The sequence below is a fragment of the Nyctereutes procyonoides genome, unplaced genomic scaffold, assembly GCF_905146905.1.
Source record: "Nyctereutes procyonoides isolate TBG_1078 unplaced genomic scaffold, NYPRO_anot_genome, whole genome shotgun sequence".
Taxonomy (NCBI): domain Eukaryota; kingdom Metazoa; phylum Chordata; class Mammalia; order Carnivora; family Canidae; genus Nyctereutes; species Nyctereutes procyonoides.
In genome coordinates, this window is record NW_026575125.1 from 83927026 (window position 1) to 83952966 (window position 25941).

General features: G+C 40.6%; 1 long non-coding RNA gene and 1 other non-coding gene across 2 annotated transcripts; one reads left to right on the top strand and one right to left on the bottom strand.

The window, feature by feature from the left end:
• Nucleotides 1-148: 148 nt before the first annotated feature.
• LOC129518811 (uncharacterized) lies at nt 149-23391 on the bottom strand. The gene is made up of 3 exons (XR_008666235.1): nt 23254-23391; nt 23037-23148; nt 149-1438 (listed from the first exon to the last, which is right to left on the bottom strand). It is a non-coding gene; the product is annotated as an uncharacterized LOC129518811 (long non-coding RNA).
• On the top strand, nt 18577-18683 carry LOC129519035 (U6 spliceosomal RNA). The gene has a single exon (XR_008666332.1). It is a non-coding gene; the product is annotated as a U6 spliceosomal RNA (small nuclear RNA).
• Nucleotides 23392-25941: the final 2550 nt, after the last annotated feature.

A 25941-nucleotide genomic window follows, 5' to 3' on the forward strand; every position in this document is an offset into this window, starting at 1 on the left:
AAGATCAAATATATAAATATTAGCTGATATTGTTACTTGCAATGGTGTGTACAATGCACTGACTAGTTTACTTTTTTTAAGATTTTATTTATTTTTTCATGATAGAGAGACAGAGAGAGGCAGAGACACAGGCAGAGGGAGAAGCAGGCTCCATGCTGGGAGCCCGACACAGGACTCAATCCCAGGACTCCAGGATCGCCCCCTGGGCCAAAGGCAGGCGCCAAACCGCTGAGCCACCCAGAGATCCCCCTGACTAGTTTACTTTTATACCAAGCAGTTTCTAATCTAAATGAGTGGATGGTTTTAGCAAATGTGTTAAAAATCCTTAAGCAATGATAACTATGTGTTCCTGGCTTCCTGGTCTTAGCTAAGGAATTTGGGGGTGATGCTGGAGCAGCTGTGAACATCTCAGTTCCAGGCTGTTGGACCTTCTCCCCCAGGATTTTCAGCGTTTTGGCAGGATGTGAGCAAAAAGGACTCCTAGGAGGGGCTGCAAGAGATCTTGGGATAATAGAACATTCTCACTGTGGAGTGTGGGCCTAGGGCACTCAGGCCTCCACCTCTTTAAATCCTGCATTTTTCCCCATCCTAGAACTCTTACACATGTTATTCTCCCTGCCAAGGACACAACACATACCTCCCTTCATTCCATTCTCTTCCCCTTGCTAACTGAATCTTACTCATCAGGCCACAATTCAAATATCACTTCTTCAAGGAAATACTCCCTGAGCAGTAACCTGTACCCCAGTCTCCTGTTTATCTTTAAACATTAGTCTGAGTTGGGTATTCTATGTGATAAACTATATCAGAAGTGGTTTAAATATAAAAGTGATATTTATTCAGTAGGTGAATTATTTAACTTTGTCTCCCAATCTAGAAAATTATTGGTCCAGGAAGAAGCTTCAGGCTTATCCTGTAATTTTGCATACATCCTGGCACTCTCTTGCCTACCCCCTTAGTGATACCCATGGGCTGGCCTGAATTAGTAATTTTTTAGAATTACTCCAGCACTAGGTGAGGCATTGAGCTAGATGATGTTTGGGGTTCCTTGCAACTCTCTACTGCTGACATTTGTCAGAGTGCTGACAAGTTTTCTGAATGCCAGAGTAGGGAGCTGTATCAGAAGTGTCATCCACATCCTTCTTTTGCCCAGTGCCTTGATCTTGGTGTATAAATGGAGAGTTTTGAAGAGTGGTGTGGAAATGTGGGTGTGAACTGTCTCTGCAGAAGGTGGTATGTTTATTTGGTGCCTAGCAAATGAATGCTTTGAGATTAGAAGAAAGGTAGTTCAGGCATGAGTGCCGGAGAGTAGATGAATTAGAAAGACACCAGTAACTTTGATGGCAAGAAGATGGTTCCAGATGACTTTATGGATGGTGTCACTTCGTATGCCTCCATCACAACCGTAAACCAGGAACGCATTTTACCAAAAGGCAGCCTAGTGTTGTGGAAGAAACAAAGAGATTGTCATTAAGATAGAACTGGGTTAAGATCCCCATATTCAATTGATTATGTGACTTCGGATAAATCACTTAACCTCTCAAGGCTCAATTTTATAATCTATTGGCTATGTATTGAGGATCCACTATGTTTTCAATGCTTTTCTAAGCACTTGGGATGCACTGGTAAACAAAACAGGCTAAATGCCTGCACTTAGGAAGATTACATGTTGCAGGGGTGTAGGAATGGCCGGTAGACCTTTAAATCTGTGAGGTTTCATGATGTTGTCCACACAGGCCTGGAACATGGTGGGTACTCAATAAATAGTAGCTATTATTATTTTTATTTAATAAAGTAATCACCATCTGTGAAACCAGGTGATTTCTACACAAGCTTAAATTTCTATACCAAAGATCGACAAAAAGAAACTTTGGTGAAGCCAAGTAATTTCTATGTAAAAGACAATAGATGGCTTGAACAAAGTACTTGAGATTCTTGCAATAAGGTAATAGCAGGAAACTTGTATGAGTTTTTCCATCCTAAGTGACAATATTTTTTCTACTATGGTTTCCTCAACAGCAGTTCCATTTGTGACAAAATTAAGCCAGTAGGTTGAAGCTCCATTTGGATAAACTTTCCTCCTTTGTTATCTCCAGGAGATCAAAGAGCATAAATCTGGGAACATAACATTACCCTATAAGCACTCCAGTCATGCTCCTACCCAGGTGATGTTAACCAACCAGACTTTTAACTCAAGTTTGGTGTTCCACCCTTCTAGTGCCATAGCCTCCTTTCTAGAAGCATAGTGTCAGAAGGTGGAAAAGAAGGGAATACTGCTCATAGATTTTCAGTTTATAGTGTCTAGCTTGATAAAAAAAAATTGCAGTTTACATCTTGTAATAGAACAATAGAGCCATGACTTACGTTTTACAATGTATGTAGTTCATTTCACGAGGGATCACGTTTCATGTACTATCACATTTCCAGCATTACTGCTCCCCTCTTGTACCGGAGTGGGATAGGCATTGGGTCAGTGTGTTAGGGAAGCATGGTGGTGTGCTGTGGGACTTCCTGCCCCTCTTTCTCTGGGCTTCAGTTCTCATCCTAGTTCCCCTCTCTATCAGATTAATTATCACATTGTTTTGTATCTATTTATCTTGGGATTCCCAACTAGACTTGAGGTTCCCCTGAGGTCATAGACAGTGTCCTAATTGCTGCTGTATCCCCAACACCTAGCACAGGAGTCATTTATAACCCTTTTCAATTCCCCCATCCTACTTTGCATTTAAATCCAAAAACAAAGCTATTTTTCTCAGCATCTGTAACAAACTGAGCAGGTTAAGTCATGGCTTAGTGTATCCTTCTGCTTCAGGTGAAAACCCTGGGTATGAAGGTGTTGGGATGAAAAACTATCCCAACTCCATCTTTGTGGCTTTCTTAGGTTAGCCTCAACATTTTCTTGAGAATGCAGACTCTGGCTTTGGAACTGTTTCCATTTAAAAGCCCTTTCAGGGGGGCCTGGGTGGCTCAGTCAGTGGAGCATCAGACTCTTGGTTTCACCTCAGGTCATGATCTCAGGGTGCTGAGATTGAGCCCAGAGTCAGGTTCCACACTCAGTGCAGAGTCTGCTTGCGATTCTCTCTCCCTCTCCCACTGCCTCCCCCAACACCCGCTATCGGGTGTTCTCTCTTTCAAATAAATAAATAAATAAATAAATAAATAAATAAATAAATCTTTAAGAGCCTTTTAAATTCTCAATGAGCATTGCACTTGGAATATTGAGGGATTTGAGTGTGCTGCTGTTTTTTGAAAGCTGTGTGAACTTGGGCACCAGAGCCTCTGTTTCATTGTCTTGTAAAACTTGGGAAAATAATCTCTGTCCTATCTTAGGATCACACTGGCTTGTGAGCTTCAAATCAAACAGTGGTTGTGGAAACACTGTGGAAACTGAAATATAGGGTTATTTTCAGCACACGTGTGGTAAGTGTTGTTACCACCCACACTAACCCTTCCTCCTCCCAATTAGGCACTGAGCATTTATTCAGTTCTGAGCACTCTGGCCCTGGGCTATAGCTGGGTGAGGGAGGCATTGTTCTTCCTATCTTCCTGACAAGTTGATCTCAGTTTAAGACTTGTTGCCCTCAGGTCTTTTCAGTCAGCATTTGAGGGGGGAGCTCCTCCCTTGGTTTCTCATAAGCATATTTGTCAGGTGTGCTTTAGAAAGTCTGTAGTTTCTACCTTCTGGCCTGCTTTGTGCTCCCTAGTGAAAAGTGGTTCCTGTGGGGGAAGGGGAAAGGCAACCTTTCTAACCTCTTCCTCTCTTGCACCAGAACTCCCAGTGTCCCCAGACTCCAATTTTTCAGGCATAATTTCTTTCCATCCATCAGGCTGCACCCCTTATGGTATTTTAGACTGATCCTAGGCAGGTAAGTTACATTTTGCAGAAATTTCACTTATTCCCAAAGTGCAGTCTCAGTTGCTTGGTAATTACAAAGCCCAGGACTTCCCCCTGCCTTTGTGGTCAAAAAACACCCTCAAAATTTGCTTCTCTTTGACCCCGGCATCCAGACTGTGTTTGGGTCTGTTCTGAAGGCTCCTCAGGGAGTTCCCCAGCTTTAATTTGGCCAGATGCTCACTGTCCTGCTCAAATCACAGTCCTATTTTCCCCCCACTTTGAACAGCTTTTGCACAGACTTAGGTTCACTCAAACCTGCTCCCCTCCTCCAGCTAGCCACTCAGGGCTGAGAGTACTTGCTTTCTTTGCTAGCTGAGGATCCCTAGTTAGTCAGTCTTAGGTTTTAGTCTTTACCTCATTCAAAATCATCTTCATATTTACCCTAGAGGGTTTCCATTGCCCATTCTGCAGTTAATCTTAACCACAAGAAGAGAATTTTTCAAGTTGAAATCTAACAGAAATTTACACATGTAGCATCTTTTAGAGTAAAGATGGACAAACTGCTGCTACAATTAAAAAACAAACAAAACAAAAAAGTGTTTTTAGGGGTACCTGGGTGGCTCAGCGGTTAAACATCTGCTTTAGACTCAGGTCATGGTCCTAGGGTCCTGGAATCGAGCCCCCGCATCAGGCTCCCTGCTCAGTGGAGAGCCTGCTACTTCTCCCTCTCCTCCCTCTGCTGTTCCCCCTATTTGTGCACAATCACATTCTCTCTCTGTCAAATAGATAAATAAAATCTTTTTTTAAAAACATGTTTTTAAAGGATCATTAAAAAAAAAGGAGACTGTACCACCAAGACTATAGGTTTGTAGCTTGTAAGACCTAAAACATTTACTATCTGGCCCTTTATAGAAAAACGTTTGCTGACTTCCTAGAGCTTCTCTTGATATCCAAAAACAGTGTGAAGCAGTTTGACACTATCACCTTCTCTCCCAAGGTTACAGGAAATTTCTGACTTATTTATTGCCATATTTTACCATCTAATCTACCTCTTCCATTCAATTTCTAGTCTAGCTGTGAGGAGTTTAAATGGTTTTTGTTCTACCTCTTGAACTCAACTCACATTTCATTTCTTTCCCAGGGAATAAACTAACTTCCTTTGGTGAGACCAGCTTCTTGGTCCGCTTCCCCACCTACCTCTAGTTAATGTCCCTTTGGCTTGGCTGGACACTTTCGAAAAGTGAGAGCTCCTCGCTCATATTCACAGCATCTTAGAAAAATGCTGAGGTAATTTGAAGAAGGAGCAGATGTTAAATATGGGGAGATTTTTGTGGCCGACTATAGCCATAGAGACACTTAAAATCCCCCCTGCAAATGAAGACTGTTTCACCACCCACAAGGTGATTTCTTTCCATAGCTCTTCAGAAGAAGGCAGGATCACCTTACTAGGGCTCTGCTTACTCAGCAGAAGGGCTCATCTCCTCCGTTACAATGTATTTTCTGCGGAATTTAGTCTACTCTCATTAATTTTCCTTGTGCACTGCCTTCTTAGTTACAGGATGGGCCACGCCTAAATAATGTTGCCAAACTCCGACAAAGAACATCAGCCGCTAGTCCTAACACAAACACTTACTGAAAAAATTAGTGCATATCTACCATGTGATTGGTGCCTTGAAGGGTACTTCAGCCTCCAATACCTCCAGTGTAGCTGGACAGACAACACGGTAAACTAATGAGGCAAGGAGTTCTCCCATACAATTCAGAGGAGTGAATAGCCTCCATTTTAAGTAGTGTCTCCTTGATTGTCCCATAGCACAGATACATTTGCCAAATTGTCATCTGATCCTGACTATATGGTCGCTGTAACCATGCTCACTGTAATAGGGAAGAGAAGGTCGGGAGCAGAATGAACTTTGATTGCCAAAGGAGGTATATAGTATGTGTTCAATGAAGTCAATATAGGTAGAGAAGTTAGTAGAGGGTATTCCAAGGTTGTGGGATAATAACATTACAAGAGTTTACGGTCCGAAAAACTCTGGTTTGTTTTCAGACCGAGTAGACAGTTTGTGTAGAGGCCAGGAAATGTTTATTTATTCATTTGTTTAGGCTAGGTAAGGTTTAGTTCAGCTTTGTAAGGTAGGGCTAGAATTTTGAGGAACTTTGAATATGGACTAAAACAAATAGAAATTGTTCTTTTGGAGGTTTGGGGGAACTGATGAAAGTGGTGTTTTATGAAGAGCCACCTGATGGTGTACAGAATGGTTTGGAGGGTGTACCAACTGGAGGCCAGGAAGATTTGACAAAGCATTAAGAACGAGGACAGCCAAAGCCAAGAGTGTACCACCTCTTATTCATTCTGTCCATTTCTCCTTGATTCATAAATGCTACTTGGTGGGGGCAAGAAAGCTGACATTGGACTTTCTAGGGTCTCTTGCCACTCTCCGGAGAATACCTTAACCACTGCCTACATCGCACTTCACAACCAGAGTCCACATACCTCTCCTGGCTCAAGAGCAGTTAGATTGAAGTGGGAGAGCTAAAGCCAGCTAGTGGCCAAGACCGTGAAACTGTTTCAAGGATACCTGCAAGTGTCTATCCCTTTAAAAATGTCTCATCCACCTGCTGTTGAATGTTCTCTCAGAAGCCAAAGACTTATGGCGACCTCACAGAAGAATGAGGAGACTTGTTGACTGATGATTCCAAAATTAGTACCACCTGCCACATCTCTTATACGATCCATGTATCAAACTGCCTGCTGAAATCCCCTGAATGCTACATGGGCATCTTAAAATGAATATCTATGAAACCAAACATATCATCTGCCTCCATCCCTACCCATAATTCTCACCTGCCTCTTCCTGTATCCCTCATGTCCATGCTTGACACCACTATCTACCTCATTGCCTAATTACTCAAACCAGAATCACAGGAGATGTACAAAAATTTTCACAGATATGACAGAGTACAGGACTCCTGCCCCAAACAATCGACCCAGTGCATGCCAATCCATCCTTAGAGCTATATTCCTTTTGATTTTGATGGCTTTTTCATCTCTAAGGTAGTCCCCTTTAAAAAGAAAATATTTCTGTTGTGGGGGGGTCACACCTCTAGCTGACCCCTTGCTATGAGTTATTACCTTAGCAGGCAGAATAACCACAGCCAAAGCAAGAATGTGGAAGGACACAAGTCAGGGCACCTTACTGGGTGTAGGCAGCGGGGAGAAGGTGGGACCATTTTGGAAAATGGGGTCTCTAACCATTGATGTAGGAGTAAAATAAAGACAAATACTGCCTACTTCATCCATTTGCCAAGGGCTTGCCCCAAGGGTATCAAGGTTCAAGAGGTATGACCTGGGCTCCATTACTGAGGTTGACACTTAATGGGCCTTAGATATGCACTCTCCCCTTTCCAAGCCATAAACCCTGAGGTGAAGACCTCATTTTGTCACACAAAATGAACTGTGTATTTTATTAAATTTTAGGAATGAAACAGTGCCACATTGTGGTCCCTGCATAGTGTTTCATGAAATGTGTGAAGAGCTCATTTTAGAGCAGGAAAAATATCATTGGGAATATGGATACATCAGGAAAGATACGGGCAGGAAACAACATGAAAGGTGTCCTAGAACCTTCCCCACTCTTCTCTCATAGCCACCCCAGGGAGAGTGAGCTTGTGAAGAACTGTGTCCTTGGATAAATGGTATAGTCCGAAATGCCAGGAGAAACGTGGTCTTTAGAGTACCTAAATACGCTACATACACGGGCAAATAAGACAAAGAACATGTGTTTGCCAGGTTATAGGTTAGGGAAAGGCATCTCTGGGATCCTGAAAATAATAGTCCAATCCATCATAGAAAACTGAAGTCAGCTTTTAAAGGGAGAATAGGTCCCATCTTTTTTTTTTTTAAGATTTTTTTAAGCCATTTATTCACGAGAGACACACACACACAGAGGCAGAGACATAGGCAGGGAGAGAAGCAGGCCCCATGCAGGGAGCCCAATATGGGACTCGATACCGGGACTCTGGGATCACGCCCTTGGCCCAAGGCAGATGCTCAACTGCTGAGCCACCCAGGCATCCTGAATAGGTCCCATCTTATCTTTGTATTTCCTTGGTGCCTAGCATAGTGCTTGGCATGTGGTAGTTATTCAGTAAATGTCTTATCAATGCCCGAATAAGGGTGTGTATTAGTTTTCTAGGGCTGCTATAACAAAGTGCCGCAAATTGAATGGCTTTTAAGAATAGAAATTTATTCTCTCACAGTTCTGGAGTCCAGAAGTCCAAAAACAAGATGTTAACAGGGCCTCATTCCCTCTAAAGGTGTGAGGGGAACCCCAGGGGTCTCTTGGCTTCTGGCATCATAATACTCCAATCTCTAGCTCCGTCTTCACATGACCATCTTTCTTCTATGTGTCTCTATATTTCCACGTAATGTTTTTCTCTGTATGTGTATGCCCTTTTTTCTATTAAAAGAATACCAGTCTTGGGGTGCCTGGGTGGCTCAGTCAGTTAAGTGTCTGACTCTTGATTTCAGTTTAGGTCATGACCTCAGGGTCGTGAGATTGACCCCTGCATTGGGCTCTGAGCTCAGTGCAGAGTCTGCTTCTCCCTCTCACTCTGCTCCTCCCCCTACTTGCTCTCTCTCTCAAATAAATAAATAAATAAATAAATAAATAAAATCTTTAAGAACACCAGTCATATTGGATTAGAGTGTACCCTAATGACCTTATCTTAAAGTTATTATATCTGTAAAGACCCTATTTCTTTCTTTTTTCTTTTTGAACAAATTTAAAATTTTTTTTTATTTATTTAAGTAATCTTTACACCCAATGCGGGGCTGGAACTCACAACCTCAAGATCAAGATTTCTATGCTCTTTGGACTGAGCCAGCCAGGCACCCCTGCAAAAACCCTATTCACAAGCTCTGTGGGCTGGGCCTTCAACATGTCTTTTGCGGATCATGGTTCAACCCACAATAGGACCCAAATGAGCCCAGGTTCCTAATAGCATTCCTTGGTTATTAAGTTTGGAGGACATAATCTTTCTCCAAACCTAGCTTTCGGCTTGATCTCCACCATGGTCAAGTTCTCACTCTCTCTCTCTCTGGAACATTCTTTTTCAGAGAAAAAAATGTCTAAAATCTTTTCTGCATGGCCATGCTTTTAATATCTTAATCTACTTGGACAAATGGTATGCCCATCCTCATCATGATTGGTTTGCTTCCTTTCTTTTTTAAAGGGCTCTTTGTTCAAAGTCTTTCAGTGTGACAATATGCTTATTTTCTCTAGTTTGCAAATATTAGAGGTGGGGAAAGGAGGATTCTTGAGGAAGCAGGAAGGACTGAGATACTGAGAAAACAAATGGAAAATGTTTCAGTCCTACCCCATGCTATAGAGGACCTTATTGGGCCAATTGGCAAAGCTTGGATAAAATATTGCACTAATGTTAATATCATAGAAGTTGTTAAGTGGGCTGTGGTACATAAGAGAATAAATATCCTTACACCTAGGAAATATACACCAAAGTACTAGGGGCAAAAGGTCATGATGCATGCAACTTACCCTCAAATGATTCAGGAATATAGATAGATTGGATAGATAAAAGAAGATGATTAAAAATGTTAATTATAAGTGAATCTGGGTAAAGGGTATGTGGGTGTTCTTTAAGCCATTTTATTCTTGCAACTTTTTAAGTTAGAAATTTTTTTAAAGACTGTATTTATTTATTTGAGAGAGAATGAGTGAGAGAGAGCGCACATGTGTGCACAAATGGGGGAGGGGCAGAGAAAGAGGGAGAAGCAGGCTTCTTGCTGGTGGCAAGACTAGATCCTGGGACCCTGGGATCAAGACCTGAGCCAAAGGCAGACGCTTAACCAATGGAGCCACCCCAGTGCCCCTATTAGAAATTATTACCAAATAAAAAGCAATTTAAAAATGTATGGAATGTTAATTGAAGAACTGGATGTCTCCCCTTTGTTAAAATATTTGCATTTTAGGCTAAATAAGCAAATAACATATTTTAGCATTATTATTCAAATATACTAGCATTTATTGAGGTCCTACTGTGTGCTAGGGATACTCACACATATTGTCTTATTTATTAGTCCTCCAAACACTATACCATTTATTACTAATCCTCTTTCATCGATAAAGAAATTGAGGTTCATAGACGCTCAGTATTTTACTTAAAAATCACAGGACAATTACATGACAGATCTGGGATATGAACCCATCCCCTCTGGCCCCAGGTCTAGTGCCTCTTATACTACACCACAATCACAAATGGCCCATTTCAACAATTCTGAACATAGAAATATTTAACTATTTTCAGCCTGACTTTCTAAGCCAGTGGTCAGGAGGTCAGTGGGAGGGTTTTCTCCCTTCTCTGGCTCCATAGGGATTATAGCCTTGGACCCGGAGGAGCCAAAAAGGGAGGACCAGCCTAAAGAAACAATGTTTCTGTCCTTGTTTGATAAATGGAATTAGCATTCCCACACGAACAGGAAATGTTGAATTGTTAATAGCCTCCCTTGGGTTTATTATATATGGTATATCTACATGCCTTAGCTATACCCAGGAGGTATTCAAGATAAGCAGTCCCATCTGAAAGTGACGTTGTCCTGTTTTTTGTCAGTTAGTCTAGTGACAAGAGGAGAGATTAAGCATACTGCTTAATTTTATATTACAACACAGCACAAACATATAAAGTTAGTTACATGTTGATTGTAACATTTTTGTGATAGGTTGGACATAAACCAACCACATATTTATGGAATGTCTATAATGTACAAAGCACTGGACTAAGTACAGTGGGGGATCTAAAGCAGATAGAGACTTATGTCCCCAGGACTTAGAAACTAATTACGAAAATGAAACATAAAAGCAGAGAATGTTAACCCATATAAGGTGATATAGGCAAATGTGCTAGAGGTGCCCAGAGGGTAGATAATTACTGTGGGTCTGGATTCCTTAGGGAAGGTTTCTTCTTGGATGACCTGGACCTTGGAGGATGAGTGAGATTTGGATAAGCAGAGAAGATGTGTTCAACAGATGGTCATGGAGGTGGAGCAGCACAGGTTTCATGAGACTGAATTGAGTCAGATTGTAAGGAACCTTGATGCTGGGCAGTGGAAGCTTATTAACGGTTTTGAGCCAGTAAGTTACATAAAAGGAAAGCAGTGTTTGTAGAAGTCCTGGCAGTAGTGCATAGAATGAAATAAGCATTGACTCACACACAACCTTGGATGCACAACTGGGGGGCTTTACAAAAATAATGATACCACGGTCTGAACCCAAGAGATTCTGATTTAATGGTGTGAGCCAGGGCATTTAGTTTTTTTTTTTTAAGATTTTATTTATTTATTCATGAGAGGTGCAGAGACACAGGCAGAGGGAGAAGCAGGCTCCCTACAAGAAGCCCAATGTGGGAGTCAATCCCAAGACCCGGGATCACACCCTGAGCTGAAGGCAGACACTCAACGACTGAGCCACCCAAATGTCCTTGGGCCGTAGATTTTTAAAAAGATCCCCAAGTTTCACTAATAGGCAGCAACGTTTGAGAACCTCTGAAATGGAGGAAGGAGAGATACTAGCATGGAAACCAGCTAGATAGTAATTCCAAGGCAAGCTTAAAACCATGAGTCCTGGGACTGCTGGAGTGGGTGGCAAAGGGAATAGAGAGGAAGGTTTGGACATGGGTGACATTTCACAAGAAGAACTGACCGAGCCTCTGGATAGGCTGAAGGCAGAGAATGAGACGGAACATTTAAAGATGCTGGCATGATTTCTGGGCTCAATATCTTGTTCATGGTAAGAACCCAATAAATAATTGTTGAAATAAGCTGAACTTACTGAACTTATCCCATTCTCCATTAGCAGGGATCTGTATGTCAGAGAAGAAAAAGTCAGTTTGCGAGGAAGAGGGGGATTTTGTTCCCAAGCCAAGTATGAGAAGACAGCAAGTTATCCAGATCGTCAGTCCCTTTGGAGAGGTAGCACTGGAATTCTGAGGCAAAATCAGAGTTGGGGACCACCAATAAGAAACCATCTGTGTAAAAAACAAACAAACAAACAAACAAACAAACACCCCATCTGTGTGATGGATAGTGGAAATCCTGAGACTGAATGATATCACCTAGGGAAAAGACTCTAGTAAGAAAGAAGCAGATTGAAGAGAAAAACTTACAGAAGGCAGATTTATGTTTTTGTTGTTTTTTTAATAATCAGAGGGCCCTGTGCATGTAGGTAAGCAAAGAAGATCAAGGTAAAATATTTATCAGGAGGGGTGCCTGTATGGCTCAGTCTGTTAAGTGTCTGCCTTCGGCTCAGGCCATGATCCTGGAGTCCCAGGATCGAGCACCCCCATCAGGCCCCCCTCTCAGTGGGAGGTCTGCTTCTACCTCTGACCCTCCCCAATCTGTTCTCTCTCTCTCTCTCAAATAAGTAAGTAAAATCTTGTAAATTATATATATATATGTATATATATATATATATATATATATATATATATATATATATATCCACCAGGGGATACCTGGTGGCTCAATGGCTGAGTGTCTGCCTTTGGCTCAGGGCAATCCCGGAGTCCCAGGATAGAGTACTGCATCGGGATCCCCACAGGGAGCCTACTTCTCCTTCTGCCTATGTCTCTACTCCTCTCTCTGTGTCTCCTGTAAATAAATAAATAAAATCTTTAAAAAAATATATATCTACCAGGAGCAATAAGGGAAGAGATGTCCAGCATTGCATAGCTATCCTAAGAAACAGAAGTCAAGGTCCCTCTCTTTAGATACATTACAATCCAGTTGTGTAGCCAAGTATTGGATGCATTAGTCAGTAGAGCGTCCATACTGGGCAGCAGCGGTTTATCGCCACCTGCAGCCCGGGGTGTGATCCTGGAGACCCGGGATGGAGTCCCACGTCGGGCTCCCTGCATGGAGCCTGCTTCTCCCTCTGCCTGTGTCTCTGCCCCCCCCCCCCGTGCCTCTATGAATAATAAAAAAAAAGAGCTGTCCATACTAAATGGGACACTAAAAATGTTCATAGGAAAGGCAGGAAAGTTGAGCTTGGATAATGATTGGGTACCCAATTTGTGTTGAGGTTAGAGGGAAGGATGAAAAGATGAATTCGGAGATCATGAAAAGCAGAGGTAGAGAGGATGAGTTTGCCCCTCTGAGGAACCCTATCTTTTCTGTCACCTGCCCTGAACACTTCAGCTCATTGCCTACTCCTACCCTCCATAGAACCCACCCTTAATATATGGCTTTTTTTGAACCCAGTCTTGCCCTAAGTCAGCAGACAAGCAGATCAGTCCCCTTAATTTGCCTTAGCCTAAGATGTCTCTGGCGGAACACTTTTTTAAATATTGCACACCTGAGTAGATGGTTCCTTCAAATGAGTATGAATCAGATGGATAAAAGAGGACAAAATCAGGTGACTTTAGTACACCTCATACAGATTTGAGAATCTTTCCCTAAAGTCCATTCATTTAAGTATTTAATGAATGAATGTGCTCTACATGTTCAGAACTGTGTATCAAGATGAGATGTCGGAGGGTGGCCCAGACAATCCCTCAACTTCACAGAACAGGCTTGACTGTGCCTCTCAGAAGAATTTCAAGTTGCCAACCTCTGGTGTAGGCCCAACCTGAGACACTCCACAGGTTACTGAATCAGCTCATTATTTGTTTAGTGCCCTACCATTTGTTTGACATTATGTAGACACAAGGCTCTATTGAATGAGGAGAGTGTGTTCCCTGGTAGGGTCATAACTGGGGCCTTGGGATTGCAATCCAAACAACCTGTCATGCATTTCAGTCACACATAGCAGCAATATAATTCTGTTGCTTTGGAAATAGTTAAAAGCTAGTTTTACAATAAGAAGACAAGCTCTTGAAAACATGGAGGGGTGCGGTTGGGGTGTGATTGACAGACCTGTCATTAGTATTTGACAGATATCCATGATTGTTTTTTCTAACAGGAAAATGGTGATTCTTAAAAGCAGTTTTAGATTCCTGCTTCTATTTTTTTTAAGAAAGCCTCTTTCTTCAACTTTTCTGTGTAGTGTCAGTAAATGAACTGTTTCCTCTCAAATCATGCATATTGCCTTGCAGCCTTCAACTGCATAGTAATATATCACAAACATTTGGATGTGGGAAGGAGAACGGCCAGAAATAACCATTTAGGTCATGTGGGCTTGCAAATGCATCTGTTTACGCACAGAGGGTCCCTACAGAAAACTGTTTTATTTCAGGGAATATTTTACCCTGATGACAAACTGTAAGCCAGTGAGTCATTTTCATGGCCTGACATTTTGCTGTAAAAGTGCTCGAAAGAGGGTGTGTCCCTTTTGCTGGCTGCTTGTGTCCTAAAGCAAAGTTGCAGGCATCTTGTATGACACTCATAGGTTTTACTGAACAGTAGACCTTTGTGAGATGGGGTCAAAACGGAAACTTCCATTCTTTCAACTTTATTTCGATTACCTTGGTATAGAATACCAAGTGGCAATAATGTGTAATTCAAGAACTACAGACCAGAGTTGGTATAATCTAGTCAGAATACCTGTAATGTGGCCGTTAACTATAGCCATCATCATATATTAAAACATTTCATTTTCATGTATCTCTAGATTTCCATTGATATGCTCACGGTACTTTCTAAAAGAATTCCGGAAGTCACCAAGTTACGTTCCAAAGGTTTGTTTTTTTGAACTCAGAAACGATTTTCCCATATAAACAATGTTATAAATTATAGGCATACTCCCAAACCAGCTCACCCAAGGCTACTTAACCCATAATATGCTTGAAGTAAAAAAAAATATGCTTGAAGTATAATAGTGTGTGCATCATATATAATAGCATTTCTATGAAAAACAGAGTTCAGCTCCAATGTGGTAAAACCAGAAAAAATTTCCTTTTCCTTCAGGGAGTCCCCTCCGGTGCCGCTCCTTACCCCAACTCTAAATCCTTTATTACTCTAATCCACAGTTAGACAGTGTGAAAGGGAAACATTCTTGGTTCCAAGCCTGGTGTGGTTTCTTTAGGGGCAGAAAAGAAGGCAGACACATTTAGGCATTTGAGGTTGGCCACTCTTTCTTTTCTGTCACCAGGTATGGATCAACCTGCTGCCCAGACAACACACAATGTCTTTAAGGAATTTGTTTTGGAATTTCTATCGATAGTAGTGGTGGAAACCGGGATAAAAATGAACAGATCAGTGGTTCCACTTCTCTATATTTATTCACTCACTCAACAATGCATTAATCAATTCCTACGTAGCAAGCAATGAGCTCTAAACCCTGGGGATACAATCATGAATGAGCCCTTGAGGTCCTCCCAATCTAGTGACAGGCATGGACATATAAACAAACCATTGCAATGCAGCGTGCTACCTGCGGTGATAGAGTGCCATATTAGGGAGAGTGGTGGCACAAAAGAGGCAGTGTTCTGCCTGGCCTGAGGGGGTGAGGGTGTCAAAGAAGGCCCCACCAAACCTTGCCTTGAAGGATGAGGTGTTTGTCAGGCAGATAAGGGAGTCTGAGAAGGCATTTTAGGCAAAGACAAGTCATGAAATACCACATTTGGAAAAATAAGAGCAATTTTGTGTGGTTTGACTAGAGATACAAAGCAGGGCAGTGTTAGGAGATGAGGCTAGGTAGGGGCTTTAAGGGAAGAGCCTTGCATGTCAGGGTGAATACTGCATTTTATCTCATAGTGGTTAATACGGAGGATTGTGGCCAGACTCACCATTCTAGTGGCAGTATGGAAAGCTAGTTGAATAGGAGACTAAAGGGAGGCAGAGGTTTTTTAAGGAGAAGAGGAAGAGAGAGAAACATTTTAGTTTAGTTATATTTTTAATTTTAATTAAGAACATTAAATTGTGGTAAAATGAACCCAAAACAAAATTTACTATTTTAGCCATTTTTGAAGTATACAATTCAGTGACACTAAGTACATTTACATTGTTGTACAACTGTCAACACCATCGACCTCCAGAAATTTTTCATCTTCCCAAACTGAAACTCCCTACCCATTAGTAACTTCTCATCCACTCTCCCCATGGCCCCTGGCCACCACCATTCTACTTTCTCTCTCCATGAATTTTACTACTCTACTCCACTTCATATAAATGGAATAATATAATACTTGTCTTTTGTGACAGGTTTCTGTAGCTATTTTAATTTTTTAAATGAAGTTGATTCATGTTTGTGCTTTAAAAAAATTCCAAATATTATCAAGATGTGCACAAATGAAAAGTAAAAGCATTGAATGGATGCTACAGATTTTAAGGAGATTTGCAAGATCCATTTGGGAACTAACATTTGCTGAGTGAATGTCATATGGCACTGTTTTGAGTGCTTTACATATATAATTTAATTTACCTCCTAAGACATATGTGATTTTATTTACTCATCATAGTCAATCATTTAATCATGTATCATCACCAGGGAGAGGGGTATGACAAGAACGAGGCAAATAGGGTTAATGCCATTATGACTGGGATGTAGAGAGGAGCTTCCATGCCAGTGACAAAACTGCAGTATACACCAATAAACCCCAACCTTCAACACTGAGCAGAGCAGAGCAAGGCAGGGGGAGGGTGTATAGCCCAGGTGCACCTCAAAGGTGCAGCTCAAAGGACCTGTGTCAGACATTGCCTTCTGAGTTCGAAAGACTTGTCAGACATGCTGCCTGGTGGAGATAGCGTTCTTCTTAATCTTTCTCTGCATTGACTTGAGAACTTTTAGATGAGCTGCCAGAAACTTCTGACACCACCTTGATCCCCTAGTATAAATACAGTGGATATACATCATACTTATTATTGCTACACTAGCCTAGACTGGCATTCCTTAAGCTGTGTTTCATGGAAACATACTAGTTTTCTATAAGATGGTAGTATGTAGTCATCAAGAAGAAACAAACCCTGGTCAAATACATTTGGAAAACTTCATATTAGTTGCTTCTCCTAAAGATTCATAGCATATACGAGCTTATAAAAACCTCTAAGATGTCCCATAATGGATGATAAACCTGTTGAAAATTTAACCACTATTTCCCAAACATTTTGACCTCATATTTTAATTTTATTTTGTTTTTATTTGATTTGATTTAATTTGATTTTTACTTTCCTCCCTAGAAACATCAATATATATGTGATAGGACCCTAATGTTCCATGGATCTCAGAAGCATAGTGAGTAGGTAGCAACCATCCAGGAAATGACAAAGGCTGCCCTGAGGAAGCATCCCAGATATGTAGGATTCATAACTGGGCTTAACAAGCAAGATGCCAAAGGTGGTACCTTCAACTCTGAGGGTGATTAGACTATCCCCCAAATGCCTGGGGTGATGATTTCTGCCAAAAGGTTTAACTAAGTTATAAATCCATAAGTTCAAAGGTTTAAGAACTTCTTACAAAGAGCTAGCCCCAACCACTTTGCATTTCCCACTTGAGCTTTTTTTTAATTTAAGATTTTATTAATTTATTCATGAGAGACAAAGAGAGGGAGAGAGCACGTGAGAGGCAGAGACACACACAGGCAGAGGGAGAAGCACGCTCCATCCAGGGAGCCCAACGCGGGACTCAATCCCGGGCCTCCAGGATCAGGCCCTGAGCTGAAGGCAGCGCTAAACCGCTGAGCCACCTGGGCTGCCCCCCACTCGAGTTTTTAAACTATTATTAAGGCTTCGGTGCTTTCACTGTCCAGGGTTGAGGCCTGAAGCCTCTTATCCATGCATGACTCTTAGGCTGCATTTTCTTTTGCCTACGTTTCTGGAAGACATACAAATTGATATAGATTTGAAAGGAAGATGAGAAATCCACTTTCCAAGGAATGTAGATAAAGTGAATATCACATCATGTTCCCTTGTGTAACAAACCTGAAGTCTCCCAGAGACTTATGAACAACACTGTATCTCGTTATGCACTAGAACACCCTGGGATTTCAGTCTAACCTGAGCAATAATGTGATGTACAGCTATAATATGATGTACTCTAATATCCTTGCTTGAGTGAGTAGAACACCTCATTCTGCACAGCACTAGTGGCATCATTAATTCTATGAAAAACTCCAGAAATGTCAAGTCAGCCTTCTAAACAACAGATTTCTCATCCTATAAGGGATAAAAATGCCAACTACCAGAGTCTACACCATGCTCTAAACATCAAATAAAGACTGTAAATTGCCTGGTCATTCATAGGATATCACCAGCATTCCATGAGATGTAGCATACTGGTAAGAATACACATCTTGGAGTCATACAGATTAGATTTAAACTCCAGCTCTGCAGGGCACCTGGGTGGATCAGTTGGTTAAGCATCTGCCTTCGGCTCAGGTCATGATCCTAGGGCCCTGGGTTTGAGCCCCGCATCTCTCACTTTACCCATTCCCCTGCTCATGCTTGCTGTCTCTTTCTCTCTCTCTCTCTCTCTCTCTCTCTCTCTCTCTCTCTCCAATAAACAAATAAATAAAGTTAAAAAATAAATTGCAACTCCACAAATGAACATTTCTGTTATCTTTGCAAATTGTTTCAAATGGGATGCCTGGGTGGCTCAGCAGTTTGGCGCCTGCCTTCGGCCCAGGGTGTGAGACTGGAGACCAGGGTTGGAGTCCCACGTCAGGCTCCCTGCATGGAGCCTGCTTCTCTCACTCTGCCTCTCTCTCTGCCTGTGTCTCTGCCTCTCTCTGTGTGTCTCTCATTAATAAATAAAATCTTAAAAAAATAAAAATAAAAAAATGGAGTAGCAGTGCTCGCTTTGGCAGCACATATACTAAAATTGGAATGATACAGAGAAGATTAGCATGGCCCCTGCACAAAGATGACATGCAAATTCATAAAGCATTCCATATTTTTATCATAGTAGTTCCTACCTTCTCCCCTACTGTGTTTCTTTTTGTTTTTATTGTTTCACTCCATTAAAAAATAAAATGGAGGAGCAATACCTATTAAATAAAATTGTCACAGATTGTATATATTGTATGGGCATAATGCCATGTGTATAGTAATAGTAGTATTAATAATAGAACCATTGACTGAATACTTAATATGTGCTCATTGTAAAAAATACTTTATATGCATTATATAATTTAGTATATCCAAACACTATTTTATGCATGGACCTTCATAATTTGGTCATAGGTGTGTCACAACTTTGGAGTTATGATGCTATCTGTTGTTTTTAAACTGGATTCTCTCAAAAATATGCACAAATATATGCATCTTTGGGCAAACATCCTGCACCCTATCTTTCCTTGGCCATTACATCTCCAATTATGGCCCGATTCATCTCCTGGATCTGGAGGTTTCATCTTTGACACCTTAGTCAGTACATTACACTTCTCTTCAGTACATCATCCTTGGATTTTTGATCAATGACTCCATTTTTGTACCCATTGTAGTAAAATATACAGGTTGCCTCACTGGACTTATTATAAGATTACACATCTTCTAGATTACATATCTCTTGAGAGTCCTCCGTTCTACACCAAATGTGGCTTCACCTTTGTGTCTTTCAATTCCAACCATGCCTCCTGCTATCTTAATTAGATGTGACTGCCTAATAAAGACTCTAACAGCACAAATATCCTTCAGCTAGCAACATCCTAGAGCAAATTTAGTTCCAATTTGTGTCAAATCCCTGGATAATATCTTAATAGAGGTCCAGGTTTGGACTTTTCTCAGAAAATTAAATTATAGGTTCTCGGACCTGGTGCTGGTTGTATTTGGTTTTACTGCCTAGCATCCCCACTTCCTTTGGGGGAATGCTTCTCCTGTCCAATCGAGTGATTCTGGTGAGGCAGCTGCTAATCATAGTGCCCTGTCTCACTGGTCACAGGGGTGGGCTTCTGACTCAGGCCCCTCCAAACATAAAACTTCATTCCTCTAACCACATTGATTGTTCTGGGTTAAGCATGTAATCAAGCTTAGGCAATTTGAGTCCTTCCTTGAGGTTTTCAATTTTGAGCTAGAGCAAAATGGCCTTGTTTTCTGTGTCAGAAATCTAGGAGAAAGAGGGCTGTAAGCAGTCATCATCTCTGCCATAACGAAAAACCTGCCATGAAGAAAAACCTAACTTATTAGAAAAGAATGAGGCCAACAAACAAAGAAAAGCAAAGGCAAAAGATGGACAGAGATATTCCTGATGGTATCACTTGAGTGTCTGGTCTAGATATTTCAGATGTACCTTGATTCCCAGTTATATGAGCCAATAATTTTATTTTTCTTTTCAAGTGACTTTGATCTGGGATTATGCCATTTGCAAATGTACTTTCCCATAACTTCCATTGTCTATCTGGTTGCTTGGCTTTCTCTGTATTTCAGATATATTCCATGTTCTAGCAGCTCCTTCTCCTTTTGCATAAACAGGACCTTACTCCATACCAGGCTTTTTGTGGCCCACTACCACTAAGCACGATCCAGCAGTATTGGGCTCTAACCTGTAATGGAGCATACATTTTGAAGTAGCCATTGAGTCAAGGAATTGTTCTTCAACATCAGGGTAGTATGAAGTAGGAGCAGATAGGGTTTACAATGAAACAGTGAGGCACCCTAATAGGGGACATATTACAATAATGAGGAAATCCAGAGCTAGACAATATTCAGAGCATGAAATAAGAAGTTAAAGTTGAGAAGAATGTGATTTTCAGTTTTTGGTGTCCTCTAGTTATTCTAGTTCTCTCTAGTTAACTATTTACATCGTTACAACCAGCAATGTCTAGTAACCCATTGTTATTAAGTAAGAAATGGGACATTAGTATGGAGTGGAATGTGCATTTCTGATTCTCTTGGCTTATTCCAATTGTAGTTGTGTGTCGTATGTAGCTGTTAGTTATCTTGTTACTAGGTAACTAGTTATACATTTTTTCTCTTTTTTCTCTAGTTTTATGTAGTTCTGAGTTGCTATGCTATTTAACAAAAAAATAAAAAGTTAGATTTGGAAAGACTGAGTTTTTAGCTTTTTGGTTTACTCTGCTTATTGTAGTTATTTTCACTGAAGTGGTTGTGTAGTCAACACTAGTTACATATAGTTATCAACAGTCAAGCAAGAAATGAGAACTTATAGTTGAAATTATCATTCTAAGCCTCTTGGCTTACTCAAGTTATTCATTATCTAGTTCTTAGCTAGTTACTAGTTAACTTTCTCCTCCATTTTCTCCAGTTTTCTATGGTTCTTACTTATTCTAACAATATATGATTAGATTTGAGAGGATTTTTTTTTTTTTTACTTTCTTGGCTTCCTCTACTTGCCAGTAGTTATATCAACTTATCAATAGTTGTTGACCAAGCATGTTTCCTTCTCTTAGGGACACAGCTGAACTACCTTTCCTAATTCTCCTTTGTAAGTGGGGCCATCTGATCAGTTCTCCCCTGTGCAATGTGAGCAGAATTGATGTGGCGCTTCTGGGCAGAGCCAGGTAAGGGTGGTTGTGTTTTCTCCCAAGCTCTCCTTCTTTCCACAACAATCTTAGAAACCATGTCTTAAAGGTGGTGTTATTATTATAAGATTGAAGGAGTCTGGGTCCCTAAATGACTGGAGTAGAGGCCCCTCTGCCTCCTTCTGATTACATTGGACTTTGACTTGAATGAGCAAAAAACCTTTACAGAGTTAAGCCACCGATATCATGAGATTTGTTATAGCATTTAGCCTATTCTGACAAATATATCCTATCATAGTACTTATCATACTCTGTTGTAAATTGCTTGTTTTATTTCTCCATCTCCTCCATTAGACTGTGAGTTCCTTAAGGGCAGGGCCAGTGTCTATTTATGCATTATTATATCCCTAGTATTTAGTGCAGTATTTGACACACAGTAATTACAGTAATGAATATTATCATAAGAATACAGTAAACAAATCTGTATGCACTGACAGGACCCCCCCTTATTGTCTCACTAATAAGGACCATCCTTCATTAAAGAGGAGATGCTAATGCTTTACTAGTGGAGACTCAGCACCTCTTCCTTAAGTTTTGATTGTAGGTAGGTAGAAGAGCTTTGTAATGATTTTGAGTTAAGTGATAAGATTCAAAGATTAGCCAGTGGCTTACTCGTAGTAGATTTAGAGATTCTTCATCTTACATAGTTGAGTTACATTTTAAGTTGCTTATAAGCAGCCAAGAGAATTTTTCTAAAAAGCTGAATTTCTCTTACGGAGTCCATAGATGTCAGTATAACATAAAACAAATGTACTGAAAACTGGCTTCATGGAATATACATAGCAAGGATATTTTGAAATTCATATATATGTATATATATATATATATATATATGGGGATCTATGAAATGGCAATTAGATTATTCATTCTGGATAAAAATCTAACCAAACAAACAAACACAATCAGCTAAACTAGTATTTGACAATACACAACAAAAAATAAATCTGTTTTTTTGAGTTTTTTACTTTCCCAGGTTGAGCAATCACATATAGAAATGAGCCTAGTGTTTTTTAAATGAGTGTTTATAATCATCAAGCAAATTTAACTAAAATCTCATCAATCTCTAGCACATGTTTTGAAATGTGAGAGGAATTTTCTAAGCTCGTAGGAAAAAGAAATGTGCAGTGTTAGGCGGAAACATTTTTCGAGGCTTAGAAAAGGTCAGTGAAAAGATTTCTAAGAAAATTCTAGAACAGTCAGGCCATGCTACTTCCTGAATTGCTTTGTCCAGTTGAAAAGGAAACTGAATCTAATTTTAAAAACAAAACAAAACAAAAAACAAAAAAACCTGGGGGTTATCTCAAGGTCTACTTCATGCCAAATAACCATTTTGTTTTTATTTTCAACTCTCCTTTTGGCTTTGTTCAATGCAACCTGAGTATGTGTGGTATTCCAGAGTGCTACAGGGCACTGATGGACTGCTATAATTCAATACACTGGGTATATTGTTTTTACTGCTCTACACATATCCTTATAACAGATCCTCTAAGGAGAGTGCAGAGTGACAGGGAGCTATTGTGGAACTACTAAGACAATGAAGATAAGGTTGCAATTTCCAAATGAAAGTTTTTATTATAATTGCATCTGTGGCATATTTCTTAACCCACTTACATAGAAGACATTGCCAATTACTTCTGAGAGTCAAAAAGAGACAATTAGGTCCATATTTGTACGCTAATAAGCATTGCATTATTTAAACCTGTTTTTCTTTTTCAACTATGAAAATGAGAATTGAGCAGTGGCAATGGAAACATATAAAAGTAGTAATTACCTTCTTCAAAGTGCAGCTTTCCACATAAACACATTTCCGCTAGCAGGCTTAGTAGCTATTTTTCAACAATAAAATTCCGTGAATAAACTTCATTTTCCCCTGTAGAAGTGGCCTGTAGAATACAGAATATCAAATTACCTTAAAAACATCTCTAAGGAAAGCAAAGTTTGCTACCAATGTTGCGAATTTCCTATTTTTTTTATATTTGAAAGCCTACCTTCATAGAATATGCTAGCACTTCCATTTAATTTTTTTTCCCTTTTGGAAAAAAATTTCAGCAGGAAGGGGAGAAGAAGGTTTTGCCATGTTCTTGTTAATTGGTATTTGTTGTTAAACTCCAGAGAGACTGGGGAACACGGCTATTGAAGGACTTGGAATTTAATCCCAACAGATCTTGTGGAATATCTCAGTCTTAAGATGTGTCTGTCTCTGTGAATGTTCAACAAGTTCATGTTTGGCCTTTGTCAGGTGGGCTGGCTGATGGTTAGTAAAAAACAAGCCATAAGGAAATTCCTCCCTTGCTTCCTAGAGGGGTAGATTTTCATTTACCAAGATTATCAGGAAATAAACAATCATGAAATCCAAACGAATCCACACCTTAATCGGGGTTTTGTGGTGCTTAGGTTACAGTGCACATTGATTATTTGGCACATAATGTCGAGCATTAGCTCATTATTGAATATTAGCTATCATATCTGCTTCATGCCAGTTTCACTGAGCAGCCTGCATGTCTGCTGCTTCTGCATGTTTCACACACTGAAAACACTAGTGGAAATAAAGATGAGCATGCCACACACCGCCAAATGAAAGTTTTAGTTATATTCCTCTCAATCAGGAGGACTCTTAGGGGACAGAATTGTGAGTTCTTCAGATACCTCCATTCCTCATTTTTCTAGCACAGAAAGCAACTGATTCTTATGCTTTCCAACTCACAGTGCAACCTTGGGTAAGTCACTTAACCTTTTTGTGCCTGAATTTCTTCATCTGTCAAGTGCCTGTGTTGATGAACATCTGCCCCACGGGGCTGGTGTGAGTATCAAATGATATCATGGTTGTCGAAAGGCTTGGTAAATTGTAAAGTGCTGTACAAGTGCAGTGTTATCATAATGATACTGATAATAATATATTAAGAAGTGGGTGTGGCTTTTGTTTCTGCTGCTGCCTTTTCGCCTTAGAGAAGCTAGGCATTTGCCCTCTTGCCCTTAAAAAAATCAGAAATTCTGAATCAATCTATCTGCCTATTCTGTGTTTATGTGGTTCTAGGGCCAATTGCCGGTTAGCAAATTGTACAAGCTGCAACTCTGGTTCAGACCAGACATAAGCTGGAAGATATGTTTCTGCAGGATTTGAAGTCTGGTAAAAGTTATTTCTACACAGGACAGGATAAAATGATCAGAGCAGAACTACACATGCAGATTCTTCGTGATAGTGCCTTAGAAGCAGGACAACCAAACAAAGAAACAATTCCATTTTGAACCTAATTAGTGTGAATGAATGAAAAGGGGTTATTTGCCATTTTTGCTTGAAATAATCCTGGATACTTAATTCCATCGAGGAATCCAGACTTTGTGTGGAAATTCTTTTAATCAATGAGAGAATGAAAAATATATAATATGTTATATGAAAAGACAGAAAGGGCTTTGTAAGCCATGAAATCTCAACATGCAATATATTGTTTGGTCTGCGTGGAAATAGGGTCTGCGTGGGTACAGGTCCATCTCACTTCTGATGCAAATACTGTGATTTCCCAGATGCCAAGCGAGCCTGCTGCCTTCAGAAATCTGTCTGTCCACTGGCTGCCTGCTCCTGAGAGTCCCCTTGTAGTATCAGCTTCATTCCAGTACCTTAAGAATTTTATTCTTCTAATTTTTCCTCTCAAGGTATTGCAAGAGCTTTTATATATTCCTTGAACATTTTAGAAAATGGGATCTGTTGTTCACAACCGGAAGTAGAACAAAACTAGACAACCTCTTGACAGACTATGAGAAGTGATCCTGTAGGGTAGTCCTCAGGGACTAGGAGAAGGGTCCTCAAACCTTTTGTGAGAGCAGGGGTGGATCAGGAGAAAGCACTTGGGAAAGAGCCTGAGGTTATTTGGTGCCCCCCCATGAAAGGGGGGGCACTGAATAGATGGTGACTGAAGGGGCCTCAGCTAGTTCAGCATTTTTCCCTTATGGACACAGTCGAGAGAGACATTTTATGACTGGTAGTGACCTTGGAAAGAGAGGATTGCACAATCTCACACACCTGTTACAGAGGCAGTCTTTAGAAGTTGGCCTCTATCAGGCATCTGGCCAGCTTAAAAAGAATTTTAATCAAGAAGAGATTTATGAGGTAACATCGCTGGGTCTCTCTCTTCTCTGAAGCCCCTTTGATACCAAAGCAAAAGGTTGCCCAGTCAATTGGTTGCTTATCGGGCCAATCTTAATTATAAGTTAGAAATCAGGTTGTGAGTTAAATGGTCATTAGGCTGTTACTCTTCTGTCTGAGAACCTGTGCACTGGGTGCATTTCTGAAAGGAGATTTTCTTCATCTTGAGAGTCACCGCTGAGCTAACCTGAACCATAAAGCCAGCCAGGAAACCTCCTGCTGTGCGCAGTTTTTCCCCAAGCTTGCAGCATCATTATGCAAATCCATCTTTGACATTAGAGAAAGGCCACTGACAATGTCAAGGCAAATGTTAGCCGATTTTCACTTAGCCCCATTTTAGGTCTTCCCAGAGCTGATGTTCAAGTGCTAAAATATGAACATCGTTTAAATGTCTCAGGGGGGTGCGGTTTGGTTCCTGCTACTGGAGTGGTTCAATGAAAGGAAGAAACTCGTCTGCAGAGGGGCCTCTGCACTTCTGTTACCTCCTTCAGCTACCAGGGTGCTTTCGGTTTACTGCTTTACTGGTGGTTCTTTT